The sequence below is a fragment of the Rattus norvegicus genome, chromosome Y (assembly GCF_021556685.1).
Source record: "Rattus norvegicus strain SHRSP/BbbUtx chromosome Y, alternate assembly SHRSP_T2T, whole genome shotgun sequence".
Classification (NCBI taxonomy): domain Eukaryota; kingdom Metazoa; phylum Chordata; class Mammalia; order Rodentia; family Muridae; genus Rattus; species Rattus norvegicus.
This window is the reverse complement of record NC_141555.1, coordinates 2,711,611-2,737,641: the sequence shown is the minus strand read 5'-3', so window position 1 is coordinate 2,737,641 and position 26,031 is coordinate 2,711,611. Positions and strand designations below refer to the sequence as shown.

Sequence of the window (26,031 nt, the reverse complement as noted above, 5' to 3'; positions counted from 1 at the left end):
TATCTATCTATCTATCTATCTATCTATATCTATATGAATATATATATACATATATATATACACACATATATGTGTGTGTGTATATATAGATATATATGTATACATGCATATATATATATATATATATATATATTCCTGTCAGACCTTCATAGAACATGTAAATATAACTGTCCAAACTACTTCATAAAATAGAAACAAAAGGAAGACTACTCAAATACGGCTATGAAGCAACAATCATGTTTATACCCACACCAAAAAAGGCCCAATAATGTAAGAGATTTTAATACTAATATCCCTTATGAATGTCAAATAAAAATCAGTCAATAAAATATTATCAAACAGAATCCATGAAAATGTCAAAGTGATCATCCATAATGATCCAGTAGACATCTTCCCAGTGAGGCAGTGATGGTTCAATACACAGAAATCCACCATCATAATCTACTATATAAACAAACTGAAAGAGGGTAAAAGACACATGGTCATCTTATTAGATGCTAAGAAATCATTTGATATATTTCAACACATTTACACGTTAATATTCATGGAAATACTAGCAATTCAAAGCCTATATCTAAACATTGGATAAGCAATATAGAGGGAACCAGTAGACAAACTAAATGGTGAGAATCTTATAGAAATCACACAAAAATATAAACCTAGAGAAGCCTGCCCATTTCCTCCTACTTATTCAAATAGTATTGGAGTCAAAGCAATCTAACAGCTAAAGGAGGTCAAAGGGAAACAAATAAGAAAGGAAAAAGTTAAAATATCAGTCTTTGCTGACGATATGAAAGTATACTTAAGTGCTCAAAAGGTTTTACCAGAAACCTACTAATCTGATAAACATTTCAGCAAAGTCACTAGATACATTACCTAACATAAATCATTTGCCTTCCTCTTCTCAAAGGTTAAACAAGCTGAAAAGAAATTATGGAAATGACATTTTTTTCTACAGTCACAAAGGATAAAAAAAAATCTCATTGGCACTGTACATAAGTAAGTGAAAAATCTGTATGAGAAGGAGTTCAAGTTTCTGTCGAAGAAATTGAAGATCTTAGAAGATGGAGAGATATCCCATGTTTCTGGATGGGCAGGATAAATATTGGAAAAATGGACAACTTGTCAAAAGCAATCTCCAGATTCAAAGAAAATGCCATCCAAATACCACTTCATTTTTTTCATAGAGTTAGAAAGAAAATTTTTCAAATTCATTTTGAATGACAAAAGAAAAGAAAAAGAAAAAAGCATGATATCAAAATCTGTCATGAACATCAAAAGAACTTCAGGGAAGAATCGCCATTCATGAAATAATGTTATATTGTAGAGCAACAGTGATATAAAATGAATTGTAATTGAACAGAGACAGGCTGTTCAATCATTGGAATAAAATTGAAGACCCAGAAATGTACTGACACGTCTTTGGTCACTTGATCTTTGAATGAAGGACTAAAACTATTCAGTGGAAAGAAAATAGCATTTTCAACAAATGATGCTGATTCAACTGGAGATCAGCATGTAAAGAATGTAAATCTTCCCATTCTTACCTCTTTCTACAAAACTTAAATCCAAGTGGACCAAGGTCCTACATATCAAATCAGATACACTCAAATGAAAAGAAGAGAAATTGGGGAAGAAACTTAAACAAGTGGTCACTTGGGACATTTTCCAAATAGAACACCAATGTCTTATGCACTAATATCAAGATTTAACGAATGGGACATCATAAACCTGCAAAGCTTCTGTAAGACAAAGGAAACTCCCATTAGGACAAAACAACAACCCACAGATTGCAAACAGATCTTCTCCAATCCTACGTGTGAAAGACAGCTAATATCTAATATATACAAAAACTCCAGAAGTTAGACCCCAGTAAAAGCAAGTAATTAAAAATTAGGATACATATTTAAACAACAAATTCTCAGTTGAAGAATATAAAATGGTGGAGAAGTGCCTAAAGAAAAGTTCAATATCTTTAGTCATATGAAAAATGAGAATCAAAACTACCCTAATATTCCACTTTATACCCGACAGTGTGGCTAAAACTCAGGATATAACAGATACAGGCAAGGATGTAGAGAAAGAGGAACACTCTTACATTGTAGATTTGATTGCAAGATGATACAGTCACTCTTGAAATCTCCCTTAATATTCCCAAGAATATTTGATGTAGTACTACCTTAAAATGAATCAATACCAGTCCTGGACATATGACTAAAAGATGTTGAAACATATAACTAACACACATAGCCAGAACCTGGAGAGTACCAAGATATACTTCAACAGGGTATCATATAAAGAAAATATTTTCATTTACAAAATGGAGTACTTGAATTTAAAACAATGACTTCATGAAATTCATAAACAAGAAGATGTAGCTAGAAAATATGCTGAGCAAAGTAAATCAATCATACAAATGCACACAAACAAAAAGTAGTTGTGGTGTGAAGTCACTGATAAGGGAATATTAGTCCAAAAACATGGATAACCTAAAATAAAGTCACAGACTACCTGAAGCTCAAGAAGAATGATGGCTAAACAATGATGGATGTTTCAATCTTTTTTAGAAGAGGCAGAGAAAAATATTCATAGGAAGAGATATGGAGACAATGTTTGGAGTAGATACTGAAAGAATGGCCCTCTAGGGTCTGCCCCACCTGAGGGTGAGGCACTTATAATTAACACTGTTCATACCAAGAAGTGCATGTTGAGAGGTGTCTGACAGAGCTTTTTCCTGAGGGGCACTGTCACAGTGTGAATTGTAGAAAGGCAAATGTTCACACTCAGTATTTGAACTGAAAATATGGTGCTCATTGGAGGATGTAAAGGAATAGAGGATCCAAAGTATAAAAACAAAGTAACAACTAACCAGTGTTCTCTGGAACTAAATTAACATCCAAAAAGCACACAGGAGAGACATGTGACTAAACCTCCATGTGTACAAGAAGTTGGCCCTGTTGATCTTCACTCTAGGTGAATTCCTGGGTTCTGAAAAGGGTAGATGCCCTTGTGTAGGGAAATATCAGCGTGAGAAGAAGGAAAAGATGGGTGTTTTGGTAAAGGAACACTGTCATAGATAAAAGTGAAGGGGGATTGGATATGTGTTTTCTGAACAGTAATCTGTGAAAGGTGATAACATTTGTACTGTAAGTAGAAAAAAAATCCAGGAAAAATATTGCAAGCTACATGTTGATTGTGAACTTGTAAAATAAAGTTTCATACTCCCAAATATATAAATATATTTGACATTTAGAGGAAGAGTAGAGTCATAGCAAAACGTATCTAAACAAGACGAAAATATACAATACATCTTTCGTCTTCATATACAGTTCTAGGAACCCTGATGTATTTAACAGTTCAGCAAAGATCTCTTTTCTTGTGAGAATAAAAAGCCTCTTCCTTAGGCCACATTTGTTCAATGCAGGAAACTTTGCTTGGTGGACATCTTATGGACTTGGCTTCTCCAACATCTGTGGGTACTATTTGCACAGTTGTTTTTCATTTCGGAGCTGCACATATTGATTTTAATGTCCCCTTGCAGGGAATATTCTGCAAACACACAATTTGTCTTTGGTGCTTTCTGCTACTATTGTGCAATTTTCCATTACCTACCCACTCCTACTTATTTCTAACCTGCAGAATATGAACATGTGCGTGATTCGGCTAATTTCTGCTGCCAGTGTGAAAGGTAACCTGGCTTCCTTGCAGAACAGCTGTGTCACTTTTCTGGGGTAGCAGGACCCTTGGAGGAAACCAGGAAACCCCCACAACGGCATTCTAAGTTCACGCACACTCCTTCCACATTGCTTTCCACTTTTTGGAGATTGATGGAAGGCATTGACATTATAGTGGTTTTCTCTTTTCTGAGAACTGTGCCCAGATTTTCTCTGTAACAGTTATGGCCCCTCCTCAGCTACTGTCTTGATTGTAAATTTAGCTTCATTGTATTCTATTCTTTTGGGCAAACCGCACGTTTCAAAATGCCTTTGTTTCTAAATTGTTATGGTTTTGTTTTACTGTGACCCTTCCACAGGCTGTAAACAGGTCTGAAGAAGCCAAAAGCTCTTCTGCCTTAGAATGGTCTCCACCAAATAAGTTAGTGGATAACCTGTAAACTTTAAACTCTGGACATTTAGACATGAAGCTAGATTCTTCTCTACAATCTGTAGAAATCAAGTCTTATTTTTCAATACCATGCTCCCAGAAATAAGACTCAGAATCAAAACAAGTTTAATAATAACTTGTTCATATAGGTACGCTCTTCTCTGAATTAGTTCACCACTGAAACAACCCATTAATTATAATCTAAATTCTGTCTCATGACTGGTTACCTCTCATGTTTCATGTGTTCATCACATCATACCGTGAGTGAAGCCAAATTCAATCCTCCACAAAAAACAAACAATTAGAAATAAATAAACTGCAGATACCGTAATGTAGAAGAGGCTGAAGCAAATGATGTTCAGTAGCAAGCTCCAATGAAGATAGAACTCGAGAGAAGGCTCTGACTCCTGACTCTCTAACTGATGCTATACCTTGATAAAGACAGGAGGCTACCTTTGCTATACACTGACAGACCCAGACCTAACAAGTGACTTACTGTGATAACTGCAGATAATTTATACCCCACAAATTCAATGTGGGAACAACTTTGGTTGAATTAATGAAAAATCCATTTAAGCAGAAAAGGAGAGTTATCTCATTACTGAGTGCTCTCAATTAACTTGTATACACAATATCTTTCAGACTTGGAGCCATTCACCAGGCATCTGGTACAGTACATGACAAAATCAATACACACAAAGCAGAGTACTGCTTATCTTGCCACAATGAGATAAGACACAAATTACCCTTAATAGACTGAAAGCCTCAGGAATAGGAAAGGAAAGGTGTGGTGAATGTTACATGGGGAAAACCTCTTGAAGACAGGATGAGGAAATCTCAGATGGTAGAATTTGAATGGATAATTGGACTATAAAAATATTAAACAATAAGAATGATTTTAAAAAATCTAATAATCATTTACAAAAAATGTGTTTTCTTATTTCAACAATTTATTGACTGGTTACACTGTGTCTATTCTGACATCCATAGTATGTATCTGCTTAGCATTTAAGTGGAATAATGGGTTTCTCACAGATAGGATTTTATTTTTCTTTATTCGAGCCAGTAATCATTCTACGATGTCCAGATGAACTACAATTTGCCTGAACATGGGTATTGAATATGGGATGTAGTCACCATAATATGATTGAAATTGTTCACCAGAAGAGTCACAGCATCGTTCTTGTTTTACATAGAAGGTGTTGTCCTTACAGCTATACGAGATGTTAACTTTGGTGGCCATTCATATAGTGTTATCTGTAAAAGAAATGACATTTTCATTTATATATGGAACCTAGACATTTGTGATCATGCTCATAATAACTTCTGTTTGACAATGAACATAATTACCTAAGAGATACAAATAGCAATCTGTGAAAGAGCAACATAGATATGTACTACTTGGGGAAGCATAGACTGAAAAAAAAAATTGAGGCCAGTTTGAAATCTCTTACCTAGAGAACTTCAGCGGTATTCTCCAGCAATGTCTGTTATCTTTATGGCAAAGTATCCTTCAGTTGCATTTCAGTTGTTGCAAGCAAAAGAAAGCACATAAACAAAAATTGGATATGAGTAAAATTGAAATTAATGTCAAATTTCCAAAAGCAAACTGAGAGAATGTTGAAAATCTGCAATAGGAAAATAAAAAAACAAAACAAATATAAATAAATAAATTAAAAAAGCCAAAAAACAAAGTATAAAATCAAAGATAAATCAAAGGAAACAAAACCAAAGCAAACCAACAAAAAAACAAACAAACAAAAAATACCCAAAGAAATAAGTATGGACAAAATGAATTTTGAAAGCATCCCATGTTTTATAATGTTGTTATTTTTATAAGTGATGTTATATATTTTAGATGAATGTGAGTGAAAAGAAAGATAGAAATAAACTACAAAATTGCAACCTAAGAAGAGATTTGTATAAAGTGCTAAAATATATTCATAAATAGCAACAATCAATATATTAAGGAACTTGAAATTGCATACAAAAGGGAAATGGTCTATAGAAAGAACACTAACAACATAAAAAAATCAAAAACATATCTTGTGAATAAAAAAATATGAGATAAAACAATTTAAGTTTCCTAATAGAGCCATGATGATTTCTATTTAGCAAACCCTACATTATTTATAGTTTATCACATTTCATTTCTGGCATTAGGTCAATAACACAGAACATATATTTAGGAGGAAAAAGGAAGTAAACAAAAACCATTCTACAAAAGAGAGGGAATAAGGGAATTCACCGAATATTAAAACAATATAATGCTGAGTAACAAGTACTTTAAGTATTTTTATCAATGCAGGCTGAATCAGAGGTTCTGTACAGAGTTCAATACATAATTAGTAATTTAAAATTTTTTATACTCAACAATTATAGAAGACAGTGTTTAGAAACTTCTATATCTCAAACAAGAAATGGATCAAGTGTAACAGATCTATGGTGCGCGAAGTGACCAACTCTTTCCTTTCAGTAGTTCCTTCAGAATTTCCATGGAATTACAAATATCTGCCCAATCACTTTCTGTCCTATGTTAATGTTAGTACAATTGCCTATATACAGCTTACCTCTAGTAAAATCTTCAGGAATACAAAAATGGTTGCAAGCACAATGCTGCCAAGAAATATGAATTCAAGGTTCATGTCAGTTTTCTGTTACGTTTACTAATTTAGAATCTGGTTACACTGGTTGTAACAAAAAAACTTAGAATAGTCTTTGAAAAGAACCTAATAGCTCGTTCTCTGCCTTATGATAGCCGGCTGAACTGCTTGTGCCAGGCCTTATATACTGTTGGTGAGGTCATAAAATAGAATTATTTTACACAATAGTGACCTCATAATCATGCTTGAATCAACTGGCTGAATTAGTCTAGTACACAGGAAATCAGATGAAGGCTGGATATAACTTTACTCAATCTAGGACAGGCTACATCTAAAAGAGAAAGCAAGAATAAGAGATTATGAGATACAGTCTAAAAGATGGTAAATGGGCAACAGGTCAGAAACAGACTACCCAAAAATGCAACATAAAAATATTTTCAATGTTTTGCAATTTAAAGTTGCTTTATTTCATGGAATTCTATTGACTCAAGAAAGATGAAGAAACACACACACACACACACACACACACAAACATACACACACATTTTTCATCTATACAAAGAATACAATATAAAGAATATTTTAGAAACCTAGATACATTCATGAACTTATTGATGAAGTGGATATGTGTACAGCTTTAGACCATGGTGGTCTGATAGGACGCATGAAATTTTTTCTATCTTTCTATATCTGTTGAGGCCTGTTTTATGACCGAATATACAGTCAGTTTAGGACAAAGTACCATGAGGTGGTGATAAGAAGGTATATCCTTTTGTTTTAGGGGAGAATGTTCTATAAATATCTGTTAAATCCATTTGATTCACGACTTCTCTTAGTCTGCGTTTGTCTCTTTTTAATTTCTGTTTCGTTGATCTGTCCATTGATGAGAGTGGCGTGTTGAAATCTCCTACTATTATTGTGTGAGTTTCAATGTGTGTTTTGAGCTTCAGTAAGGTTTCTTTTACGTATGTAGGTGCCCTTGTATTTGGGGCATAGATATTTAGGATTGAGAGTTCATCTTAGTGAATTATCCTTTGATGGATATGAAGTGTCCTTCATTATCTTTTTTGATGACTTTTAGTTGAAAATTGACTTTATTTGATATTAGAATGGCTACTCCAGCTTGCTTCTTCCGACCATTTGCTTGGAAAGTTGTTTTCCAGCCTTTCACTCTGAGGTAGTGTCTGTCTTTGTCTCTGGGGTGTGTTTCCTGTGGGCAGCAGAATGCAGGGTCCTCGTTGCGTATCCAGTTTGTTAATCTATGTCTTTTTATTGGGGAGTTGAGGCCATTGATGTTGAGAGATATTAAGAAATAGTGATTATTGCTTCCTGTTGTATTCATATTTGGATGTCAGGTTATGTTTGTGTGCTTTGCTTCTCTTTGTTTTGTTGCCTAGACGGTTAGTTTCTTGCTTCTTCTAGGGTGTAGCGTTCCTCCGTATGTTGGGCTTTACCATTTATTATCCTTGGTAGTGCTGGATTTGTAGAAAATTATTGTGTGAATTTGGTTTTGTCATGGAATATCTTGTTTTCTCCATCTATGTTTATTGAGAGTTTTGCAGGATTCAGTAACCTGGGCTGGCATTTGTGTTCTCTTAGGGTCTGTATTACATCAGTCCAGGATCTTCTGGCTTACAGAGTCTCTGGCGAAAAGTCTGGAATGATTCTAATAGGTCTGCCTTTATATGTTACTTGACTTTTTCCCTTACTGCTTTTAATATTCTTTCTTTATTTTGTGCATTTGGTGTTTTGACTGTTATTTGTCGGGATATGTTTCTTTTCTGGTCCAATCTATTTGGAGTTCTGTAGGCTTCTTGTATGCCAATCAGTATCTCTTTTTTAGGTTAGGGAAGTTTTCTTCTATGATTTTGAAGATATTTACTGGTTCTTTGAGCTGGGAGTCTTCACTCTCTTCTATACTATTATCCTTCGGTTTGATCTTCTCATTGAGTCTTGGATTTCCTGTATGTTTTGGACCAGTAGCTTTTTCCGCTTTACATTATCTTTGACAGTTCAGTCGATGATTTCTATGGAATCATCTGCTCCTGAAATTCTCTCTGTTATATCCTGCATTCTGTTGGTGATGCGTATATCTAGGACTTCTTGTATCTTCCTTTTGTTTTCTATATCCAGGGTTGTTTCCATGTGTTCTTTCTTGACTGCTTCTATTTCCACTTTTAATTCCTTCAATTGTTTGATTGTGTTTTCCTGGAATTCTTTCAGGGATTTCTGTGATTCCTCTCTGTAGGCTTCTACTTGTTTATGTTTACTTGTGTTTCTCTAAGGGAGTTCTTCATGGCTTTCTTGATGTCCTCAAGCATCATGATCAAATATGATTTTGAAACTAACTCTTCCTTTTCAGGTGTGTTTGGATATTCTGTGTTTGCCTGGTGGGAGATTTGGGGTCCAATGATGCCATATAGTCTTGGTTAGTGTTGCTTGGGTTCCTGCGCTTGCCTCTCGCCATCAGATTATTTCTAGTGTTACTTTGTTCTGCTATTTCTGACAGTGGCTAGACTGTCCTATAAGCCTGTGTGTCAGGAGTGCTGTAGACATGTTTTCATGTTTTCTTTCAGCCAGTTATGGGAACAGAGTGCTCTGCTTTTGGGCGTGTAGTTTTTCCTATCTACAGGTCTTCAGCTGTTCCTGTGGGCCTGTGTCTTGAGTTCACCAGGCAGGTGTATTGGAGCAGGAGGGTTTGCCTTACCTGTGGTCCCAAGGCTCAAGTTTGTTCATGGGGTGTGACTTATGAGCTCTCCATGGGGGAAGCAACCAGGAAGATCTGCACCACACTTCTTGGGAGCTTCAGTGCACCAGGCCTGGTTCCAGATGGCGTTTTGTGTTTTCCTCTGGAATCAGTAATGAGGGCAGAGTGTAGTCTATTCTGGTTTACCAGGCATGTCTGTCTCTCTGAAGGTTGAGCTCTCCCTCCCACGGGATTTGGGAGCAGAGAACTGTTTATCCATTTGGTCCCTTCAGGTTCCGTTGGTGTCTCAGATACAGCAGCCCCGCTGCCCCTGTACCCTTATCCAAGGGAACCCAGAGGCTATATACAATTTCCCCTTGGGCCAAGGATGTGGGCAGGGGTGGGCAGTGTTGGTGGTCTCTTCCTCTCTGCAGTCTCAGGAGTGCCCACTTGTCTCAGCAGTGAGCTCTCTCTCCCAAGGGGTTTGGGAGCAGTGAGCTGGAGGCAGGGAGCACGAGATTGGGCCACAGTCTTGATTTCTGAAAAATTTTGGTACTTGGGCCAGAAATCTCTCTTCACTACAATAGTGTGTCTTTTTTCTTTCTTTCTTTTCTAAGGCATGCTATATTTCAAACTATCTCAAACAGATTTTCTAGCACCATTATATTCAACAAAATTAAAACTGCAACAGTTTTGAAAATTAAAACATTTAAAGCAAAAGTCGTTAAAAGATCTCCTCAGGCACCAAAATTCCATAGGACAGACTGCCACTTCTGCATGCCTCTGCCTACATCCCTGTTCCATGGGGAAGCTGCGCAGTGCCTCTAGAATATGGAATAGGAATACGGAGAGAGCCAGTTGCTATTACCTGTGGTTCTATTCTGTGCCCTGGACTGAACTGAACTGGAAAACTACTCCCTTCACCAAAATACCTTGGGGGAGATAGCTGGAACTAGAAGTGGGGACACTCCTGGGAAATAAAGGGTGTCATCATTCAAGACACAAGAGGGAATTGCTTGATGACAACTGTGTTCCTTGGTTCAAGAACATTTAGCAACAAGGAGCAGGTCTCTTCTGCTTCCTTCCTGCATCTAAAGCTGAACAAATAGTTACCAGGAGTTCCTATAGATTTGACATCAGTGTTCCTGTTCTCAGAAAACACAGGAAAAAACCAGGAAAACAGTTTTAAAGAGTGCTGACACAGAGTCCTATAGGAAGATCAACTGACTCTCAGAAACAGCAAGATAAGCAAACACCAGAGACAACTCAATTGTTAGGGGCAAGTGCCGGAACCATAAAAACAGAATCCAAGACTATTTCGAAATATCAGAGTCCATTTCTCCTATCAAAGAAAATAATGGATATCCAATCACAACAGAAAAGCAAGATTTTGATTTAAACTCACATTTTATGATGCTGATTGATGTCTTTTTTTTTTGATGTCTTTTTTTTATTAACTTGAGTATTTCTTATATACATTTCGAGTGTTATTCCCTTTCCCGGTATCCAGGCAAACATCCCCCTCTCCCCTCCCCTTTCTTATGGGTGTTCCCCTCCCAACCCTCCCCCCATTGCCGCCCTCCCCCCACCAGTCTAGTTCACTGGCGGATCAGTCTTAGCAGGACCCAGGGCTTCCCCTTCCACTGGTGCTCTTACTAGGATATTCATTGCTACCTATGAGGTCAGAGTCCAGGGTCAGTCCATGTATAGTCTTTAGGTAGTGGCTTTGTCCCTGTAAGCTCTGGTTGCTTGGCATTGTTGTACATATGGGGTCTCGAGCCCCTTCAAGCTCTTCCAGTTCTTTCTCTGATTCCTTCAACGGGGTCCTATTCTCAGTTCAGTGGTTTGCTGCTGGCATTCGCCTCTCTATTTGCCGTATTCTGGCTGTGTCTCCCAGGAGCGATCTACATCCGCCAGCCGGTCGGTCTGCACTTCTTTGCTTCATCCATCTTGTCTAATTGGGTGGCTGTATATGTATGGGCCACATGTGGGGCAGGCTCTGAATGGGTGTTCCTTCAGTCACTGTTTTAATCTTTGCCTGTCTATTCCCTGCCAAGGGTATTCTTGTTCCCCTTTTAAAGAAGGAGTGAAGCATTCACATTTTGATCATCCGTCTTGAGTTTCATTTGTTCTAGGGATCTAGGGTAATTCAAGCATTTGGGCTAATAGCCACTTATAAATGAGTGCATACCATGTATGTCTTTCTGTGATTGGGTTAGCTCACTCAGGATGATATTTTCCAGTCCCAACCATTTGCCTATGAATTTCATAAAGTCGTTGTTTTTGATAGCTGAGTGATATTCCATTGTGTAGATGTACCAAAATTTCTGTATCCATTCCTCTGTTGAAGGGCATCTGGGTTCTTTCCAGCTTCTGGCTATCATAAATAAGGCTGCAATGAACATAGTGGAGCACGTGTCTTTTTTATATGTTGGGGCATCTTTTGGGTATATGCCCAAGAGAGGTATAGCTGGATCCTCAGGCAGTTCAATGTCCAATTTTCTGAGGACCCTCCAGACTGATTTCCAGAATGGTTGAACCAGTATGCAATCCCACCAACAATGGAGGAGTGTTCCTCTTTCTCCACATCCTCGCCAGCATCTGCTGTTACCTGAGTTTTTGATCTTAGCCATTCTCACTGGTGTGAGGTGAAATCTCAGGGTTGTTTTGATTTGCATTTCCCTTATGACTAAAGATGTTGAACATTTCTTTAGGTGTTTCTCAGCCATTCGGCATTCCTCAGCTGTGAATTCTTTGTTTAGCTCTGAACCCCATTTTTTAATAGGGTTATTTGTTTCCCTGCGGTCTAACTTCTTGAGTTCTTTATATATTTTGGATGTAAGGCCTCTATCTGTTGTAGGATTGGTAAAGATCTTTTCCCAATCTGTTGGTTGCCGTTTTGTCCTAACCACAGTGTCCTTTGCCTTACAGAAGCTTTGCAGTTTTATGAGATCCCATCTGTCGATTCTTAATCTTAGAGCATAAGCCATTGGTGTTTTGTTTAGAAAATTATTTCCAGTGTCCATGTGTTCCAGATGCTTCCCTAATTTTTCTTCTATTAGTTTGATTGTGTCTGGTTTGATGTGGAGGTTTTGATCCACTTGGACTTAAGCTTTGTACAGGGTGATAAGCACGGATCGATCTGCATTCTTCTACATGTTGACCTCCAGTTGAACCAGCACCATTTGCTGATAATGTTATCTTTTTTCCATGTGATGGTTTTGGCTCCTTTGTCAAAAATCAAGTGACCATAGGTGTGTGGGTTCATTTCTGGGTCTTCAATTCTATTCCATTGGTCTATCTGTCTGTCTCTGCTCAAATACCATGCAGTTTTTATCACTATTGCTCTGTAATACTGCTTGAGTTCAGGGATAGTGTTTCCCCCTGAAGTCCTTTTATTGTTGAGGATAGCTTTAGCTATTCTGTGTTTTTTGTTATTCCAGATGAATTTGCAAATTTTTCTGTCTAATTCTTTGAAGAATTGGATTGGTATTTTGATGGGGATTGCATTGAATCCGTAGATTGCTTTTGGTAAAATGGCCATTTTTACTATATTAATCCTGCCAATCCATGAGCATGGGAGATCTTTCCACCTTCTGAGGTCTTCTTCAATTTCCTTCTTCAGTGTCTTGAAGTTCTTATTGTACAGATCTTTCACTTGCTTGGTAAAAGTCACACCGATGTACTTTATAATATTTGGGTCTATTATGAAGGGTGTCATTTCCCTAATTTTTTTCTTGGCTTGTTTCTCTTTTGTATAGAGGAAGGCAACCGATTTATTTGAGTTAATTTTATAACCAGCCACTTTGCTGAAGTTGTTTATCAGCTTTAGTAGTTCTCTGGTGGAACTTTTGGGATCACTTAAATATACTATCATATCATCTGCAAATAGTGATATTTTGACTTCTTCTTTTCCGATATGTATCCCCTTGACCTCCTTTTGTTGTCTGATTGCTCTGGTAGAACTTCAAGAACTATATTGAATAAGTAGGGAGAGAGTGGGCAGCCTTGTCTAGTCCCTGATTTTAGTGGGATTGCTTCAAGTTTCTCTCCACTTAGTTTAATGTTAGCAACTGGTTTGCTGTATATGGCTTTTACTATGCTTAGGTATGGGCCTTGAATTCCTCTTCTTTCCAGGACTTTTATCATGAAGGCATGTTGAATTTTGTCAAATGCTTTCTCAGCATCTAATGAAATGATCATGTGGTTTTTTTCTTTCAATTTGTTTATAAAATGGATCACATTGATGCATTTTCTTATATTAAACCATCCCTGCATGCCAGGGATGAAGCCTACATGGTCATGGCGGATGATTGTTTTGAAGTGCTCTTGGATTCGGTTTGCCAGAATTTTGTTGAGTATTTTTGCGTCGATATTCATAAGGGAAATTGGTCTGAAGTTCTCTTTCTTTGTTGTGGCTTTGTGTGGTTTAGGTATAAGAGTAATTGTGGCTTCGTAGAAGGTATTCGGTAGTGATCCATCTGTATCAATTTAGTGGAATAGTTTGGATAATATTGGTATGAGGTCTTCTATGACGGTTTGATAGAATTCTGCACTAAACCCGTCTGGACCTGGGCTTTTTTTGGTTGGGAGACCTTTAATGACTGCTTCTATTTCCTTAGGAGTTATGGGGTTGTTTAACTGGTTTATCTGTTCCTTATTTAACTTCGGTACCTGGTATCTGTCTAGGAAATTGTCCATTTCCTGAAGATTTTCAAGTTTTGTTGAATATAGGTTTCTATAGTAAGATCTGATGATTTTTTGAATTTCCTCTGAATCTGTTGTTATGTCTCCCTTTTCTTTTCTGATTTTGTTAATTTGGATGCACTCTCTGTGTCCTCTCGTTAATCCGGCTAAGGGTTTATCTATCCTGTTGATTTTCTCAAAGAACCAACTTTTGGTTCTGTTGATTCTTTCTACGGTCCTTTTTGTTTCTATTTGGTTGATTTCCGCTCTGAGTTTGATTATTTCCTGCCTTCTACTCCTCCTGGGTGTATTTGCTTCTTTTTGTTCTAAAGCTTTTAGGTGTGCTGTCAAGCTGCTGACATATGCTCTTTCCTGTTTCTTTCTGCAGGCACTCAGCGCTATGAGTTTTCCTCTTAGCACAGCTTTCATTGTGTCCCATAAGTTTGGGTATGTTGTACCTTCATTTTCATTAAATTCTAAAAAATTTTTAATTTCTTTCTTTATTTCTTCCTGACCAGGTTATCATTGCGTAGAGCATTGTTCAATTTCCACGTATATGTGGGCATTCTTCCTTGATTGTTATTGAAGACCAGTTTTAGGCCATGGTGGTCCGATAGCACGCATGGGATTATTTCTATCTTTCTGTACCTGTTGAGGCCCGTTTTTTGACCAATTATATGGTCAATTTTGGAGAAAGTACCATGAGGAGCTGAGAAGAAGGTATATCCTTTTGCTTTAGGATAGAATGTTCTATAAATATCCGTTAATTCCATTTGGCTCATGACTTCTCTTAGTCTGTCTACATCTCTGTTTAATTTCTGTTTCCATGATCTGTCCATTGATGAGAGTGCGGTGTTGAAATCTCCCACTATTATTATGTGAGGTGCAAGGTGTGTTTTGAGCTTTAGTAAAGTTTCTTTTGCATATGTAGGTGCCCTTGTATTTTGGGCATAGATATTTAGGATTGAGAGTTCATCTTGGTGGATTTTTCCTTTGATGAATATGAAGTGTCCTTCCTTATCTTTTTTGATTACTTTTAGTTGAAAATTGATTTTATTTGATATTAGAATAGCTACTCCAGCTTGCTTCTTCTGACCATTTGCTTGGAAAATTGTTTTCCAGCCTTTCACTCTGAGGTAATGTCTGTCTTTGTCTCTAAGGTGTGTTTCCTGTAGGCAGCAGAATGCAGGGTCCTCGTTGCGTATCCAGTTTGTTAATCTATGTCTTTTTATTGGGGAGTTGAGGCCATTGTTGTTGAGAGATATTAAGGAATAGTGATTATTGCTTCCCGTTATATTCATATTTGGATGTGAGGTTATGTTTGTGTGCTTTCATTCTCTTTGTTTTGTTGCCAAGACGATTAGTTTCTTGCTTCTTCTAGGGTATAGCTTGCCTCCTTATGTTGGGCTTTACCATTTATTATCCTTTGTAGTGCTGGATTTGTAGAAAGATATTGTGTAAATTTGGTTTTGTCATGGAATATCTTGGTTTCTCCCTCTATGTTAATTGAGAGTTTTGCAGGATACAGTAACATGGGCTGGCATTTGTGTTCTCTTAGTGACTGTATGACATCAGTCCAGGATCTTCTGGCCTTCATACTTTCTGGCGAGATTTCTGGTCTGCCTTTCTATGTTACTTGACCTTTCTCCCTTACTGCTTTTAATATTCTTTCTTTATTTTGTGCGTTTGTTGTTTTGACTATTATGTGATGGGACATGTTTCTTTTCTGGTCCAATCTATTTGGAGTTCGGTAGGCTTCTTGTATGCCTATGGGTATCTCTTTTTTTAGGTTAGCGAAGTTTTCTTCTATGATTTTGTTGAAGATATTTACTGGTCCTTTGAGCTGGGAGTCTTCACTCCCCTACACCTATTATCCTTAGGTTTGATCTTCTCATTGAGTCCTGGATTTCCTGTATGTTTTGGACCAGTAGCTTTTTCTGCTTTACATTATCTTTGACAGTTGAGTCAATGATTTCTATGGAATCTTCTGCTCCTGAGATTCTCTCTTCCATCTCTTGTATTCTGTTGGTGAAGCTTGTATCTACAGCTCCTTGTCTCTTCTTTTGGTTTTCTATATCCAGGGTTGTTTCCATGTGTTCTTCCTTGATTGCTTCTATTTCCATTTTTAATTCCTTCAACTGTTAGATTGTGTTTTCCTGGAAATCTTTCAGGGATTTTTGTGACTCCTCTCTATGGGCTTCTACTTGTTTATTTATGATTTCCTGATATTCTTTCAGGGATTTTTGTGTCTCCTCTCTATGGGCTTCTACTTGTTTATTTATGTTTTCTGGAATTCTTTCAGGGACTTTTGCGATTCCTCTCTGTAGGCTTCTACTTGTTCTCTAAGGGAGTTCTTCACGTCTTTCTCGAAGTCCTCCAGCATCATGATCAAATATGATTTTGAAACTAGATCTTGCTTTTCTGGTGTGTTTGGATATTCCATGTTTGTTTTGGTGGGAGAATTGGGCTCCGTTGATGCCATGTAGTCTTGGTTTCTATTGCTTGGGTTCCTGTGCTTGCCTCTCGCCATCAGATTATCTCTAGTGTTACTTTGTTCTGCTATTTCTGACAGTGGATAGACTGTCCTATAAGCCTGTGTGTCAGGAGTGCTGTAGACCTGTTTTACTGTTTTCTTTCACCAGTTATGGGGACAGAGTGTTGTGCTTTCGTGCGTGTAGTTTTTCCACTGTACAGTCTTCAGCTGTTCCTGTGGCCCTGTGTCTTGAGTTCACCAGGCAGGTCACTTGCAGCATACAAGTTGGTCTTACCTGTGGTCTCGAGGCTCAAGTTCGATCGCGGGGTGCTGCCCACGGGCTCTCTGCGACGGCAGCAACCAGGAAGACCTACACCGCCCCTTCTGGGAGATTCAGTGCACCAGAGTTCCAGATGGCCTTTGGTGTTTTCCTCTGGCGTCCGAGATGTGTGTGCAGAGAGCAGTCTCTTCTGGTTTCCCAGGCTTGTCTGCCTCTCTGAGTGTTTAGCTCTCCTGCCGACGGGATTTGGGTGCAGAGAACTGTTTATCTGGTCTGTTTCCTTCAGGTTCCAGTGGTGTCTCAGTCAGGGGTCCTGCCGATCCTGGGCCCTCGCCCACGGGAGCCCAGAGGTTTTTATGCAGTTTCCCCTTGGGCCAGGGATGTGGGCAGGGGTGGGCAGTGTTGGTGGTCTCTTCCGCTCTGCAGCCTCATGAGTGCCCACCTGACCAGGCGGTGAGGTCTCTTTCCCACGAGGTCTGGGAGCAGAGAACTGCTGCGGGCCGGTATCCGAGGGTCGCTGATTGATGTCTTTAAGAAGGAAATAAATAATTCCCTTAGAGAATGCCAGACAACACAAATAAATGATTAGAACAGCTTAATGAGGAAACACAAAAATCTCTGAAAGCATTAAAGGGAAACAAACCCAAGATTCAGAGGAATTAAAGAAAACCGTCCAGGATATAAAAATAGAAATAGAAACAATAAAGAATGCAAAAGGGTATACAAACCTGTAGATAGAATAGATTCGCAGAGATTAGCAGAGATCCGCAGTCATAGATTGAAGCTTCACGTACAGAATAGAAGAGAAGAGAATCTCAGGTGGATAACATACCATAGAAAACATTGACACAACCCTAAACATTGATCTAAAAAGCAAAAGGCTCCTGTCCCAAATAATCCAAGAAATCCAGGACAGAATAAGAAAATCAAACATAAGGATAATAGGTAGAGAAGAAACTTAAGAGTTCCAAATTAAAGGCCCAGTAACTATCTATAACAAAATCATACAAGAAAAGTTTCAAAACCTAAAATAAGACATGCCCATCACCATAGAAGAAAGCTATAGAACTCGAAATACATAGGACCCGAAGAGAAATTCCAACCATCACATAATAGTTAAAACACCAAATGCACAAACCAAAGAAAGACTATTGAAATAGAAATAAAAAAGGGTCAAGCAAGTGACATGTAAAAGCAGACCCATAAGAATTAAACCAGACTTATCATCAAAGACTATGAGAGCCAGAGGATCCTGGACAGATGTCATACAGACTCTCAGAGAACACAAATGCAAGCCCAGTCTACTATATGCAACAAAACTGTAAATTAACTTAGTTGGAGAAACCAAGATATTTTATGAGAAAACCAAATTTACACAATATCTTTCAACACATCAAGTCCTACAAACAATAATTGAAGGAAAATTCCAACACAAGAAGGAAAACTACACCCTAGAAAAAGCAAGTAAGAAATCTGCTTGAAACAAAAGAATGGAGTCACACAAATAATAAATATACATTTAATTTTAAAAGTCACAATTTTTAAATATCTCTTAATATCAAAGATCTTCTTCCCCATTAAAAAGATATACACTTAAAGACTAAATATGTAAAAAGGACTCAGCATTATGAAGCATTTGGAAACGCACCTTAGTGACAAAAGGGGCATTACCTAAAGAAATAGGATAGAAAACAATATTCCGAGTAATTAGTCCCAAGACACATACCAGGACTAGCCATTCTAATATCAAATAATATCAACCTACACCCAAAGGTTATAAGGAAAGGACACCTCATATTCATAAAATTTAGAACAAATATAATAAACACTGAACCCTGATTATTTATTCTCCAAATGCAAGGGCACCTACATTCATAAAAGAAACCTTATAAAAGCTGAAAGCATACAAGGAAACAATCACAATAATAGTGGAAGATTTTGATATCACACTCTTCATCAAAGAACAGATCTTGGAAACAGAAAATAAAAAACATAGAGAAATGAGAAGAAGTTATGAACCAAATGGATATAACAGATAACTGTACAATATTTCATTAAAAAATAAAAGCAAGATACAACCAAAAAACAAAGTATATCCAAAAAACAAACAAACAAACAAAAAAGATACCTTCTAAGCACCTCATTGTGGCTTCTCTAAAATTGATCATACAATTGTTCACAAAACAAGACTCAAAGGATAAAAAAGTATATTAAAGTACTTCCATGTATAATTTCATATCACCACATACTAAATCCGTTTTCAACAACAACAAAAAAAACAGAAATCCCACATACACCGGGAAGGTGAACAATGCTCTACTCCATGATAACTCGGTCAAGGAGAAATAAAAAAGAATTTAACGACATTTTAGAATTTGTTTAAAATGTAGCAAAAGAGATCCAAAGTTATATGACATAATGAAAATAGTTCTAAGATTACAAGTCATAGATCTATGTTCCCCCATCAAAAAAAAAAACAACAAATAAAGTCAAAATCATAAACAAAAACAAAAGAAGAGAAAGAAAAACAAACAAAAACAACTGGATGCAACATGAAAAGCAAGAACAAAAAAAGTATTCACCACAGATGATAAACAAACTCCGGGGTGAAATCAAACAAGTAGAGGAAATATGTATAAAATATACATATATATACATATATTTATATATGTGTTTGTATATATATGTGTGTGTGTGTACCTAAATATTACTGTCCAAACTATTTCATAAAATAGAAACAAAAGGAAGACTACTCAAATACTCTTAAGAAGCCACAATCATGTTTATACCCACACCAAAAAAGGCCCATAAAGAAAGAGATTTTAATAATAATATCCCTTATGAATGCCAAATAAAAATCAGTCAATAAAATATTATCAAACAGAATCCACGAAAATGTCAAAGTGATCATCCATCATAATCCAGTAGACTTCTTCCCAGGGAGACAGTGATGGTTCAATACATAGAAATCCACCATCATAATCGACTGTATAAACAAACTAAAAGAGGGAAAAAGACACATGGTCATGCTATTAGATGCTAAGAAAGCATTTGATAAATTTCAACACATTTACACGTTAAAATTCTTGGAAAGATTAGCCATTCACACCCTATATCTAACATTGGATAAGCAAAATACAGAGAACTAGTAGACGAACTAAATGGAGAGAATCTTACAGAAATCACATTAAAATATAGACCTAGACAAGCCTGCCCATTTCCTCCTACTTATTCAAATAGTATTGGAGTCAAAGCAATCTGACAGGTAAAGTAGGTCAAAGGGAAACAAATAAGAAAGGAAAAAGTTAAAATATCAGTTTTCGCGGATGATATGAAAGTATACTTAAGTGCTCCAAAAGTTTTACCAGAAACCTACTAATATCATAAACAATTTCAGCAAAGTCACTAGATACATGACCTCACATAAATCATTAGCCTTCCTCTTCTCAAAGGTTAAACAGGCTGATAAAGGAAGTATGGAAATGACATTTTATTCTACAGTCACCAAGGATAAAAAAATATCTCATTAACACTTTACATAAGTAAGTGAAAAATCTGTAAGAGAAGGAGTTCAAGTTTCTGTTGAAGAAATTGAAGATCTTAGAAGATGGAGAGATATCCCATGTTTCTGGATGGGCAGGATAAATATTGGAAAAATGGACAACTTGTCAAAAGCAATCTCCAGATTCAATGAAAATGCCATCAAAATACCACTTCATTTTTTTTCATAGAGTTAGAAAGAAAATTTTTCAAATTCATTTTGAATGACAAAAGAAAAGAAAAAGAAGAAAGCAGGATATCAATATCTGTCATGAACATCGAAAGAACTTCTGGGGAGAATCGCCATTCATGAAATAACGATATATTGTAGAGCAACAGTGATATAATCTGTATGGTAATGGTATAGAGACAGGCTGTTCAATCAGTGGAATAGAATTTAAGACCCTGAAATGTACTGACACATCTTCGGTCACTTGATCTTAGAATGAAGGACTAAAACTATTCAGTGAAAAGAAGATAGCATTTTCAACAAATGCTGCTGATTCAACTGGAGATCAGCATATAAAGAATGTAAATCTTCCCATTCTTATCTCGTTCAACAAAGATTAACTCCAAGTGGACCAAGGTCCTACATATCAAATCAGATGCAATCAAATGAAAAGAAGAGAAATTGGGGAAGAAACTTAAACAAGTGGTCACTTGGGACATTTTGCAAATAGAACACCAATGTCTTATGCACTAATATCAAGATTTAACGAATGGGACATCATAAACCTGCAAAGCTTCTGTAAGACAAAGGAAAATCCCAATAGGACAAAACAACAACCCACAGATTGCAAAAAGATCTTCTCCAATCCTACGTGTGAAAGACAGCTAATATCTAATATATATAAGAACTCAAGAAGTTAGACCCCAGTAAAAGCAAGTAATTAAAAATTAGGATACATATTTACACAACAAATTCTCAGGTGAAGAATATAAAATGGTGGAGAAGTACCTAAAGAAAAGTTCAATATTTTTAGTCATCAGAAAAATGAGAATCAAAACTACCCTAATATTCCACTTTATACCAGACAGAGTTGCTAAAACACAGGATATAACAGATACAGACAAGGATGTAGAGAAAGAGGAACACTCTTACATTGTACGGTTGATTGCAAGATGATACAGCCACTCTTGAAATCTCCCTTAATATTCCCTAGAATATTTGATGGAGTACTACCTTAAAACCAACCAATACCAGTCCTGGACATATGACCAAAAGATATTGAAACATATAACAAACACACATAGCCAGAACCAGGAAAGTACCAAGATATACTTCAAGAGGGTACCAGATACAGAAAATATTGTCATTTACAAAATGGAGTACTATAATTTAAAACAATGACTTCATGAAATTCATAAACAAGAAGATGTAGCTAGAAAATATGCTGAGCAAAGTAAATCAATCATACACATGCACACAAACAAAAAGTAGTTGTGGTGTGAAGTCACTGATAAGGGAATATTAGTCCAAAAACATGGATAACCTAAAATAAAATCACAGACTACCTGAAGCTAAAGAAAAAGGATGGCTAAACAATGATGGATGTTTTAATCTTTTATAGAAGAGGCAAAGAAAAATATTCATAGGAAGAGATATGGAGACAATGTTTGGCATAGATCCTGAAAGAATGGCCCTTTAGAGTCTGCCCCACCTGAGGGTGAGGCACTTATATGTAACACTGTTCATACCAAGAAGTGCATGTTGAGAGGTGCCTGACAGAGCTTTTTCTGAGAGGCACTGTCACAGTGTGAATTGTAGAAAGACAAATGTTCACACTCAGTATTTGAACTGAAAATATGGTGCTCATTGTAGGACGTAAAGATATGAAGGATCCAAAGGATAAAAACAAAGTACCAACTAACCAGTGTTCTCTGGAACTAAATCACCATCCAAAAAGCACACAGGGGAGACAGGTGACTAAACCTCCATGTGTAGCAGAAGATGGCCCTGTTGATCTTCACTCTAGGTGAATTCCTGAGTCCTGAAAAGGGTAGATGCCCTTGTGTAGGGAAATATCAGCGTGAGAAAAAGGAAAAGATGGGTGTTTTGGTAAAGGAACACTGTCATAGATAAAAGTGAAGGGGGATTGGATATGTGTTTTCTGAACAGTAATCTGCGAAAGGTGATAACATTTGTACTGTAAGTAGAAAAAAAATCCAGGAAAAATATTGCAAGCATCATGTTGATTGTGAACTTGTAAAATAAAGTTTCATACTCCCAAATATATAAATATATTTGACATTTAGAGGAAGAGTAGAGTCATAGCAAAACATATCCAAACAAGACCAAATTATACAATACATCTTTCATCATCATATACAATTCTGGGAACCCTGATGTATTTAACAGTTCAGCAAAGATCTCTTTTCTTGTGAGAATAAAGAGCCTCTTCCTTAGGCCACATTTGCTCAATGCAGGAAACTTTGCTTGATGGACATCTTATGGATTTGGCTTCTCCAATGTCTGTGGGTACTCTTTGCACAGTAGCTTTTAATTTCTGAGCTCCACACCTTGATATTAATGTCCTTTTGTAGGGAATATTCTGAAAACACTCAATTTTCTTTGGTGCTTTCTGCTACTATGGTGCAATTTTCCATTACCTACCCACTCCTACTTATTTCTTACCTGCAATATATGAACATGTGTGTGATTCTGCTAATTTCTGCTGCCAGTGTGAAAGGTAGCCTGGCCTCCTTGGACAATAGCTGTATCACTTTCTGGGGTAGCAGGCCCCGGAGGAAACCAGGAAACCCCCACAATTGCATTCTAAGTTCAGGCGTACTCCTTCCACAATGCTTTCCACTTTTTTGAATTTGAGGGAAGGCACTGACATTATAGTGGTTTTCTCTTTTCTGAGAACTGTGCCCAGATTTTCTCTGATACAGTTACGGCCTCTCTTCTGCTACTGTCTTGACTGTAAATTTAGCTTCATTGTACTCTATTCTTTTTGGGAAACTGCACATTTCAAAATGCCTTTGTTTCTAAATTGTTTTGGTTTTGTTTTACCTTGACCCTTCCACAGGCTGTAAACAGGTCTGCTGCAGCCAAAAGCTCTTCTGCTTTAGAATGGTCTCCACCAAATAAGTTAGTGGATAACCTTTAAACATTAAACTCTGGACATTTAGACATGAAGCTAGATTCTTCTCTAGAATCTGTAGAAATCAAGTATTATTTTTCAATACCATGCTCCCAGAAATAAGACTCAGACTCAAAACAAGTTTAATAATAACTTGTTCATATAGGTACGCTCTTCTCTGAATAGTTCGCCACTAAAACAACCCATTAATTATAATATAAATTCTGTCTCATGACCGGTTACCTCTCATGTTTCATGTGTCCATCACCTCATACTTTGAGTGAAGCCAAATTCAACCCCACCACAAAAAACAAACAATTAGAAATAAATAAACTGCAGATACCATAATTTAGAAGAGGGTGAAGCTAATGATGTTCAGTAACAAGCTCCAATGAAGATAGAACTCGAGAGAAGGCCCCGAATCCTGACTCTCTAACTGATGCTATACTCTTGATAAAGACAGGAGGCTACCTTTGCTATACAATGACAGACCCAGACCTACCAAGTGATTGACTGTGACAACTGTAGATAATTGATACCCCACAAACACAATATGGGGACAACTGTGGTTGAATTAATGAAAAATCCATTTAAGCAGCAAAGGAGAATTATCTCATTGAAGATGAGTGCTCTCAATTAACTTGAATACAACAATATCTTTAAGACTTTGACCCATTCACCATGCAGCGCTGGTACAGTACATGAAAAATCTATATACACAAAGCAGAGTACTGCTTGTCTTGCCACAATGAGATAAGACACAAATTACCCTCAATAGACGTAAAGCCTCAGGAATAGGAGAGTAAAGGTGTGGTGGATGTTAGATGGGAAAACCTCTTGTAGACAGGATGAGGAACACGCAGATGGTAGAATTTGAAAGGATAATTGGACTATAAAAATATTAAACAATAAGAATGATTTTAAAAAGTCTAATAATCATTTACAAAAAATGTGTTTTCTTATTTCAACAATTTATTGACTGGTTACACTGTGTCTATTGTGACATCCATAGTATGTATCTGCTTAGCATTTAAGTGGAATAATGGGTTTCTCACAGATAGCACTTTATTTTTCTTTATTCGAGCCAGTAGTCATTCTACGATGTCCAGATGAACTACAATTTGCCTGAACATGGGTATTGAATATGGGATGTAGTCACCATAATATGATTGAAATTGTTCACCAGAAGAGTCACAGCATCGTTCTTGTTTTACATAGAAGGTGTTGTCCTTACAGCTATACGAGATGTTAACTTTGGTGGCCATTCATATAGTGTTATCTGTAAAAGAAATGACATTTTCATTTATATATGGAACCTAGACATTTGTGATCATGCTCATAATAACTACTATTTATTAATGAACATAATTACCTAAGAGATATGAATAGCAATTTGTGTAAGAGCAACATAGACATGTACTACTTGGGGAAGCATAGACTGAATAAAAAAAAAATTGAGGCCAGTTTGAAATGTCTTACCTAGAGAATTTCAGCGGTATTCTCCAGCAATGTCCTTGATCTTTTTGGCTAAGTATCCTTCAGTTGCATTACAGTTGATACAAGCAAAAGACAGCATATACACAACAATTGGATGTGAATAAAATTGAAATTAGTGTCAAATTTCCAAAATCAAACAGAGAGAATGTTGAAAATCTGCAATAGGAAAGTAAACAAAACAAAACAAAAAATAAATTAAAATAAAAACAAAAGCCAAAAAACTAAGGATGAAGTCAAAGCTCAATCATGAAAAAAAAAAAAAAAAAAAAAAAAAAAAAAAAAAAAACGGAAGCAAACCAACAAACGAACAAACAAACAAAAAATACCCCAAGATATAAAAATGGAGAAAATGAATTTTAACACCACCCCATGTTTATAATGTTGTTATTTTTCGTATACTGACGTTACATATTTTAGATGAATGTGAGTGAAAAGAAAAATAGAAATAAACTACAAAATTGCAATCTAAAAAGAGATTGTATAAAAGGGCTAAAATATATTCATTAATAGCAACAATCAATTTATGAAGGCACTTGAAATTACATACAAAAAGGAAATTGTCTATAGAAAGAACACTAACAACATAAAAATATCAAAACTATATACTCAGAATAAAAAAAATATGAGATAAAACCATTTAAGTTTCCTAATAGAGCCATGATGATTTCTATTTAGCAAACCCTACATTATTTATAGTTTATCACATTTCATTTCTGACATTAGGTCAATAACACAGAACATATATTTAGGAGGAAAAAGGAAGTAAACAAAAACCATTCTACAAAAGAGAGGGAATAAGGGAATTCACCGAATATTAAAACAATATAATGCTGAGTAACAAGTACTTTAAGTATTTTTATCAATGCAGGCTGAATCAGAGGTTCTGTTCAGAGTTCAATACATAATTTGTAATTTAAAATTTTTTATACTCAACAATTATAGAAGACAGTGATTAGAAACTTCTAAATCTCAAACAGAAATGGATCAAGTGTAACAGATCTATGGTGCGCGAAGGGAACAATTCTTTCCTTTCAGTAGTTCCTTCAGAATTTCCATGGATTTACAAATATCTGCCA

At 36.5% G+C, this 26,031-nt stretch overlaps 1 long non-coding RNA gene across 1 annotated transcript; it reads right to left on the bottom strand.

Annotated features, from left to right (window-relative positions):
• Positions 1–5,140: 5,140 nt before the first annotated feature.
• LOC134484406 (uncharacterized) lies at positions 5,141–6,854 on the bottom strand. Its single transcript, XR_015647401.1, has 3 exons — positions 6,675–6,854; positions 5,559–5,615; positions 5,141–5,361 (listed from the first exon to the last, which is right to left on the bottom strand). It is a non-coding gene; the product is annotated as an uncharacterized LOC134484406 (long non-coding RNA).
• Positions 6,855–26,031: the final 19,177 nt, after the last annotated feature.